The sequence below is a fragment of the Cynocephalus volans genome, chromosome 3, assembly GCF_027409185.1.
Source record: "Cynocephalus volans isolate mCynVol1 chromosome 3, mCynVol1.pri, whole genome shotgun sequence".
Lineage (NCBI taxonomy): Eukaryota > Metazoa > Chordata > Mammalia > Dermoptera > Cynocephalidae > Cynocephalus > Cynocephalus volans.
In genome coordinates, this window is record NC_084462.1 from 104,731,750 (window position 1) to 104,738,807 (window position 7,058).

A 7,058-nucleotide genomic window follows, 5' to 3' on the forward strand; every position below is an offset into this window, starting at 1 on the left:
TTGAAGTTCAGTTTATGTTTAATTTTAAATGCTTGAAAAACCTCAATTCAGCTTCTTTCAAATATTTATTAAAGGTACGTGAAGATGCAGAAATAATGAAAGTGTCAATAAGACTAATACATAATGTATTTCATATTCTCATGAGAATAAACTTTGATTACTGAGAAAATAGTGCCAGATCATTATTTTTAAAAAAGAAAAAAAAATACCTGGATTTTAGCCTGTTGCCCATCTCACAACTGCTTCATGAAACAAAGACCAGTTGAAAATTCCACGGCACTTGCCCTGACTCAGAAAAACTCAGCAACCATCACTTCTTCCCTTCAAAATGTGCTCTTACAGAGAACCAATCACAGCAACTGAAATTTCAGAACAACTGTGAAAGGTTAGAAGTGGGCCATATATTCTAGGAGCTATAATCCCTACAAGTAAAGTGCTGTAAATGCAAGTTAGGGCAGGAACTATTGCTATAGCAAGACACACTGAAAGATTTATTTTTCTGTGTCACATTTGCTTAGAAAAGAGAATGGGCCAGGTAAGATAAGAAAAAGACAGACCAATGACCACATAAAAGTGCACAAGGTGAAAGTGGACTAGTTGCTAGAACTAGTCCTTCAGGTATTTTTTTGAGATGAGGATTACAGAGACATTCAAGCAGAACATAGAGTTGGAATACTTCTTTCCTTCTTTGAGACTGAGTTCAAATAAAATAATGAATATGAATTGAGAGAAAAGCAATTAAGAAACATGGAAAAGGAAGAAAACATGAAACAATCATTAGAAGACAATATACTTCGAAATGTTTTACATGGAAAACAAAAACCTAGAGAATTTTAAGATCACAACATACACAAACAATGTTAATTTAATTTCAATTTTTACAAAAGTTGCCAACTTTAACCTTACTGCTTTGCTAAATATTCATACAAAGTTTGATCAACAAACATGAGCCTGCATCCATTTTTGCTTGTAACTGTATTTGAGAACTCTACAATTTACAATATTTTAGCCAACATTAATAACAACAATAATAAGATAACTAAAAATATGCCTAATTTGAAAAGCACAAAGGACTTGTATTAATAATTAAAAAGTGTTTACTGATATATGTAAACAATTTGAACAAATACAAAGACATAATATGGTACTAACCAGAAATAATGTTGAGAATTAATAATTTTCTTAAATTAATATATAAAATTAAGAGGTACAAATCAAATCTTCAATAGTATTTTGAGGATACTGACAAAATGATTCTAAATTTCAGCTGGAAATAAATAAATGTGCTAAAAATCAAGAATATTCTGTAAGCGCAAGATAATGATATCATTATTTTGATATCAAAATATTTTGATATCAACGATATCATGTGATATCTTTATAAAGATATATTAAAGGAACAAATACAGTAACATATCTGAGTATAACAGAATTTAGCAGGTGACAAATTAGATATTGGCCTTTTTAATTTGGAGATGATAAATCACTCAATAAATTGTATTGTAACAATTGACTAGCTAGGTTTTAGAAAGAAAACTCGTATCTTATAATGTATACCTACATAAATTGCAAAAGAGTTAAATCTAAAACTACTAAAAATGCAGAGAGACTATGTAAGTTACCTGGGAATAAACAGGGATTTCTTAAGCATATCCCCCACTCCCCGCAGAAAGAATTGTAGCACATTTGATAACAAGATTTAAGGCGCGGCCGGGGAGCAGCACCAGCACGGCTGTGACCGGCACCGCGGATGAGGCGGTAGCGAGCGGGGGCTGGGGAGGGTCATGGGCGGTGGCGGCGGTGCGACCCCTGCGTCTCCCTGAGCAGGACCGCAGTGGGGCCTCAGCGCTGATCCAGTCAACGTACGAGAGCGGAGAGCTGGGCAGTCTGGAGACCATGGAGACCCTCACAAGCTGTGCAACAAGCTGAACCCAGGGTTGGGGGCGGGACGTCTGCAGTTTATCAGCCATCAAGATGCTACAGGTTGTCAGCCATCAAGTGGGAGAGTTCCCCGACTTGTTTTCAGACCAGCTGTGTAGCTCCTTACCTGGCAGCGGTGGTAGTGGTGGCAGTGGCAGCAGCAGCAGCAGCAATGGCAGGAGCAGAAGTGACAGAGCCATTGACCCTCGATGCAGCCCTCACTCAGCCAGATCCCGTTACTTTCCTTCTCTCAGCTGGCCTCCTCCCCCCAGGCTCCAGCCCTGCAGGTTAAGGTCCCTCCCACCACAGTTTCCACCCCACCTGAGGGCAGCTCCTGTTCTTCAGCCCTTCCCCCAGCCCCAATCTCAACCTCAGCTACAGCAACAGATGGTAATGATCACCTGGACGTTCAGCACTGCTTGGCAAATGAGAATCATTTAGCAGTCTTTGAAATACCGGAATGCGGCTACCAGCTTTCAAGTCCTTTAGCCTCAAGTCCAAAGCCTGATAACATCCTCCCAGGTACAGCCAGTCACCATCCAGCAACAGGTGCAGACAGTATGGAACCAGCGGGTGCTGACACAAACAACCAATGACATGCTGCAAACACTTGCCCCAGCCACGATGCAGACGGTTGCTGCACCTCAGGTTCAGCAGGACCAGGTCCCAATCCAGACTCAGATCATCAAGATAGATTCCATTGTTCTGACCACACTGAAGTCAGAGGGCAACCCTGTCACATCTGCTGTCCAGAACCCAGCCCTCACCACCCCCATCCAGATGGCTGGCCTTCAAGTACCAACCCTATGGGCCACAATGGGACCATTCTGACCACAATGCCTGTGATGGTGCAGCAAGAGAAAATGCCAATTAAGCAGGTACTCTGAGAGGTCAAGCAGCTCGAGCCCCCCAAAGAAGGAGAAAGACAGATGACACGCAATATCATTGAAAAGTGATAGCACTCCTCCATCAACGACAAAATTGGGTTGAAGAACCTGGTCATGGGGACAGATGCCAAAATGCACAAGTCTGTTGTTCTGAGGAAGGCCATTGATTACATCCAATACTTGCAGCAGGTCAATCATAAACTGCACCAGGAAAACATGGTGCTGAAGCCAGCAAATCAGAAAAACAAGTTCCTGAATGGCATCGACTTAGGCAGTCTGGTGGACAATGAGGTGAGCCTGAAGATCGATGGCGTTGAACAAAATGATATTCCCCCCAACCCCTGGCCTCCGACTCAAGGTCCCAGGCTAGCTTCTCCTCCTACTTTATCGACTATGAGCCAGGAAACCTTCTGTTGGATGCGGCAAAGGTCAAATATCAACTTGACTCTCCTCCTGTAGTGCTGGACGTGGAGATGCCCAAATTGTCCATTCGCTCATAAATTCTGCTGTACGTCTTCACCTTCCTGTGCCTCTCCTTTAACCCCATGACTTCCCTGCTGCAATGGAGAGGGCCCTGTGATTCTGACCAGCAGCCATACTTAGACCCTGGCTGCAGTGTACTTTCATTTGAGTTAGGTTTCGGCAGCTGGTTTGACTGGATGATGCCCATTCTTCTCTTATGGCTGGTAAGTGGTGTGATTGTCCTGAGCATCTTTGTGAAGCTGCTGCTTCACTGGGAGCCAGTGATCTGGCCACACTTGCGGTCCTCAGTCACCTTCTGGAGGCACCAGAAGCAGGCAAACCAGAACCTCGCTGGGGGGATTTTGATACTGCTGGCAACCTAAAAGCCTGCCTGTCAGTTTTGGGCTGGGCACTGCCCCCCTCCCACCTGCACCTGGCCTGCAGCGGCTCCTGGAATGTAATCGCTACAGCCTGCAGCAACTGTGCCCGGTGCGCTGGCTGCTCAAGAAAGTCTTCTAGCATGGTGGGCCATCACAGCCACTGAAGAGGGCTTTGAGGACAAAGCTAAGACCAATGCCCAGGATGTGGCCTTGGCCTATCACATGCTGACCAGCTGCACATCACAGGGAAACTTCCTGCAAAGACTTGCCAGTTCAGCAGTACGCATGGCTTTGCGTGCTATGAACCTGGCTGAATGTGGAGAGGAGAAGATTCCCCACCCGGCATGCTAGCTGAGATTCATCTGACTGCTGCCTTGGGACTCAAGACCCGGTGTGGAGACCAGGAAGCCCAGCTACTTAATCAGTCAAACCCAGAGTTTATGTGGCCCTGAGCACAATACTGTCCCTGACTCCCTACACTGACTCTGCCAGCCCCTGGGCCAGAAGTTTATCATGGAGCAGAGTTGGTCAGTGAAGTCGGCTGCCAGGGAGAGTCTGTACCATGCCCAGAGGAACCCAAACAATTGCATTGCCCAGGTCCACTGGGCCTTCTGCAAGAACCTGCTGGAACAAGCCATGGAATCCATGGTGAAACCTCAGGCCAAGAAGAAGCCTGGAGACCAGGAAGGAGAGAGTTGTGAATTCTCCAGTGCTCCGGAGTGCCTGAAATTACTTGATTCTTTTGTGGACTCTGTGAGGATCATGACCCCACCATTCTCCAGCAGCTGGAGCTCTCAAGTGAGCCCTTGTTCCGGACATCATCTGTCAGTGGTGGATGTCCACAATCATTATGGACATCAGCTGGCTTCAGGGAGATGACATAGCTGTGTGCTCTCATTTTACCAAAGCACAGCATGTCCTCAGGCCCTGGAAGTAACTGAGAAGCCCCTGGTGAAGTCTTCTTCCACACCTTCATAACCATGCAAGCCTCACTCTCCAGGAGAACAGATGGGTAGCAGAGTTCTTTTTGCCATTGCAAGAGGACCAGTGGCCACCTATGGAGCAGCCTCAATGTAAGTGGGACCACCTCTTACCCTGCCCTCAATCACATGGTCCAGCTGCTCACCTATGACCTGCTACTCTCTCTACAGAGAACACTCTGGCAAAAGCAGGCAAGCACCAGCCAGGCCCTTGGTGAGACTTTCCATGGGTCAAGCCCAGAGCTGGCTGGCTTCCAGCAGCACTGGGCAGCTTGTGCAGGCTGGCATACAGCTTCAACCTAGCAAGGTGTTCTTGCACTAAGCCACAGTGCACCTAATGGCAGGAACAGCCCCACTCACACCCATCAGCTGCTGGAACACAGCCTGCAGCTGGGCACCATGCAGAATGCCAAGTGCAGAGAGGTGGACACCTGACCTGACAAACAAGTGTGGGCCACCACTATCTGCTGGCCTGCCGCCACCTTCCCCTCTCCTTCCTCTCCTCCCTGGGCCAGTGGGCAGTGGAGGCCATCTGCAATCTGCAGCCTGGAGAAGGTGGGCAACCAGCGATCCTGCAACAACTGCCAGCAGATGATTGTCAAGCTGGGGTGGCAGCACTGCCATCACAGCCTCCTGACCAATAGGCTCAGCCCACCTCCTTCCAGCTGTGTCTCTGTCTCTCTCGCCCAGGACCCTCTCTCTGTCTTTAGCTGTTTTCCCTCCTCCCTCTTAGAGCTGTGGAGATAAGCCTTGCCTTTTCAGCTGTCACCTGCTGAGGTTTTGGTCCCTTAAAGCTGCTGTCCATAGATATCTGCCAGTGGTCCAGCTGGGCCTGAGGAAAGAGACAGGGCAAGAATTGAGGTGTACCCTTGACTTGAAAGCTGCAGGGGGAGCTCCCAAGCTGCCAAGCCCCTACCTCTAGCCCTCCGAATTCTCTCTCCTGAGCATCTCTCTCCCTTGCTTCCTCATTTTATCAGTCTTTCTATCTGGGGGACATAAGTCTCTGAGCATAAGAAAGCAATTCACCCTCGTTGCTGTGCCCAGCATACCTTCTCCCCGCTTTTTCTACTAATTTTTTTATATCAGCGTGCTTGACTTTGCCATGATGCAGGGCAAAGTTGATGTAGCATCGTTATTTCTCTCCCTGGGTCTGCGTGTTCTCCTTTGTGCGTCACTAAGCCAGTTCATTGTTTTCTCTTCATTACACGGGACAGCCAGGGAAGGAGGCGGAGCCCTTGTGAGGTGGATGGGCGGCAGGGGGCAGGCCTGAAGATGGATGAAATAATGTCTGCATTATTTTTTAAATTTTTAAAAAAATAAATGGTATCTTATTAAAAATAATAAATATATAGAAAAAAAGGTTTCAAATTTTAAATGATTACAAGCCATTTAAAAATAAAGACAAATTTGAGGCAAATATTTGAGGAAAAACAAATATACAATAACAATATATAAGGAACACTTAAATAATAATAATAATGATGCAACTTAAAAATGAGTGAAGAACTTGAAGAAGTATTTCTTCAAAGACATACAAATGGACAACAGGTATAAAGAAATATGCTCAGCATCATTAGGCATCAGAGAAATGCAAATCAAACAACTGTGAGATATCACTTCATACCTGTTAGCATGGCTATTATAAAAACAAACAACAACAACAACAACAACAAAAAACAAAGATAAGAAGTATTAGCAGAATGTGGAGAAATTGGAAGTCTTGTACACTGTTGGCAGAAATGTAAAATGGTGAAGCCACTATGAAAAACAATGTATTTAAAGAATTCCCATATATTCTAGCAATTCCACTTTTAGGTATAAGTCCAAAAGAATTAAAATCAGGTTCTCAAAGAGATACCTGCATTCCCATATTCATTGCAGCATTATTCACAAAAGCCAAGATATAAAAACAACCTAAATGTCTTTGTTAGTCTAGCCAAAGGTTTATTGATATTGCTTATTTTTTCAAGAAACCAACTTTTTGTTTTATAAATCATTTATGTTCTTTAATCTCTAATTAATTTTTCTCTGCTATGATTCTTTGTTTTCTCTATCCTTCTATATACTTTGGGTTTAGTTTGTTCTTGGTTTTTAGTTTCTTGAGGTGTACCATTAGGTTGTATATCTGAAGTCTTCTTTTTGGATGTAGACATTTATTGCTATAAACTTCCCTTAGAATTGCTTTTGCTGAATCAGTTCATATAACATATTCCTCATTTCTAGAATTTCTATTCATTTTTATTTTAATTAATCTATTCCTTTGTCAAGTTTCTCATTCTGTTTCTAGACTGCTTTCCTGTTATCATTTAATTTTCTATCTGTATTTTCTTATGATTCCCCAAACATCTTTAAGAGGTTTATTCCAAATTCTCTGTCAGACATCTCACAAATCTGCTGTTCTTCGGACTTCATTGTGGGTTTCCTTTGGG

General features: G+C 44.1%; 1 pseudogene; it reads left to right on the forward strand.

Moving 5' to 3' along the window:
* The first annotated feature begins 1,974 nt into the window (after positions 1 to 1,974).
* Positions 1,975 to 5,266, forward strand: LOC134373744 (sterol regulatory element-binding protein 2-like; annotated as a pseudogene).
* The last annotated feature ends 1,792 nt before the right edge of the window (positions 5,267 to 7,058 follow it).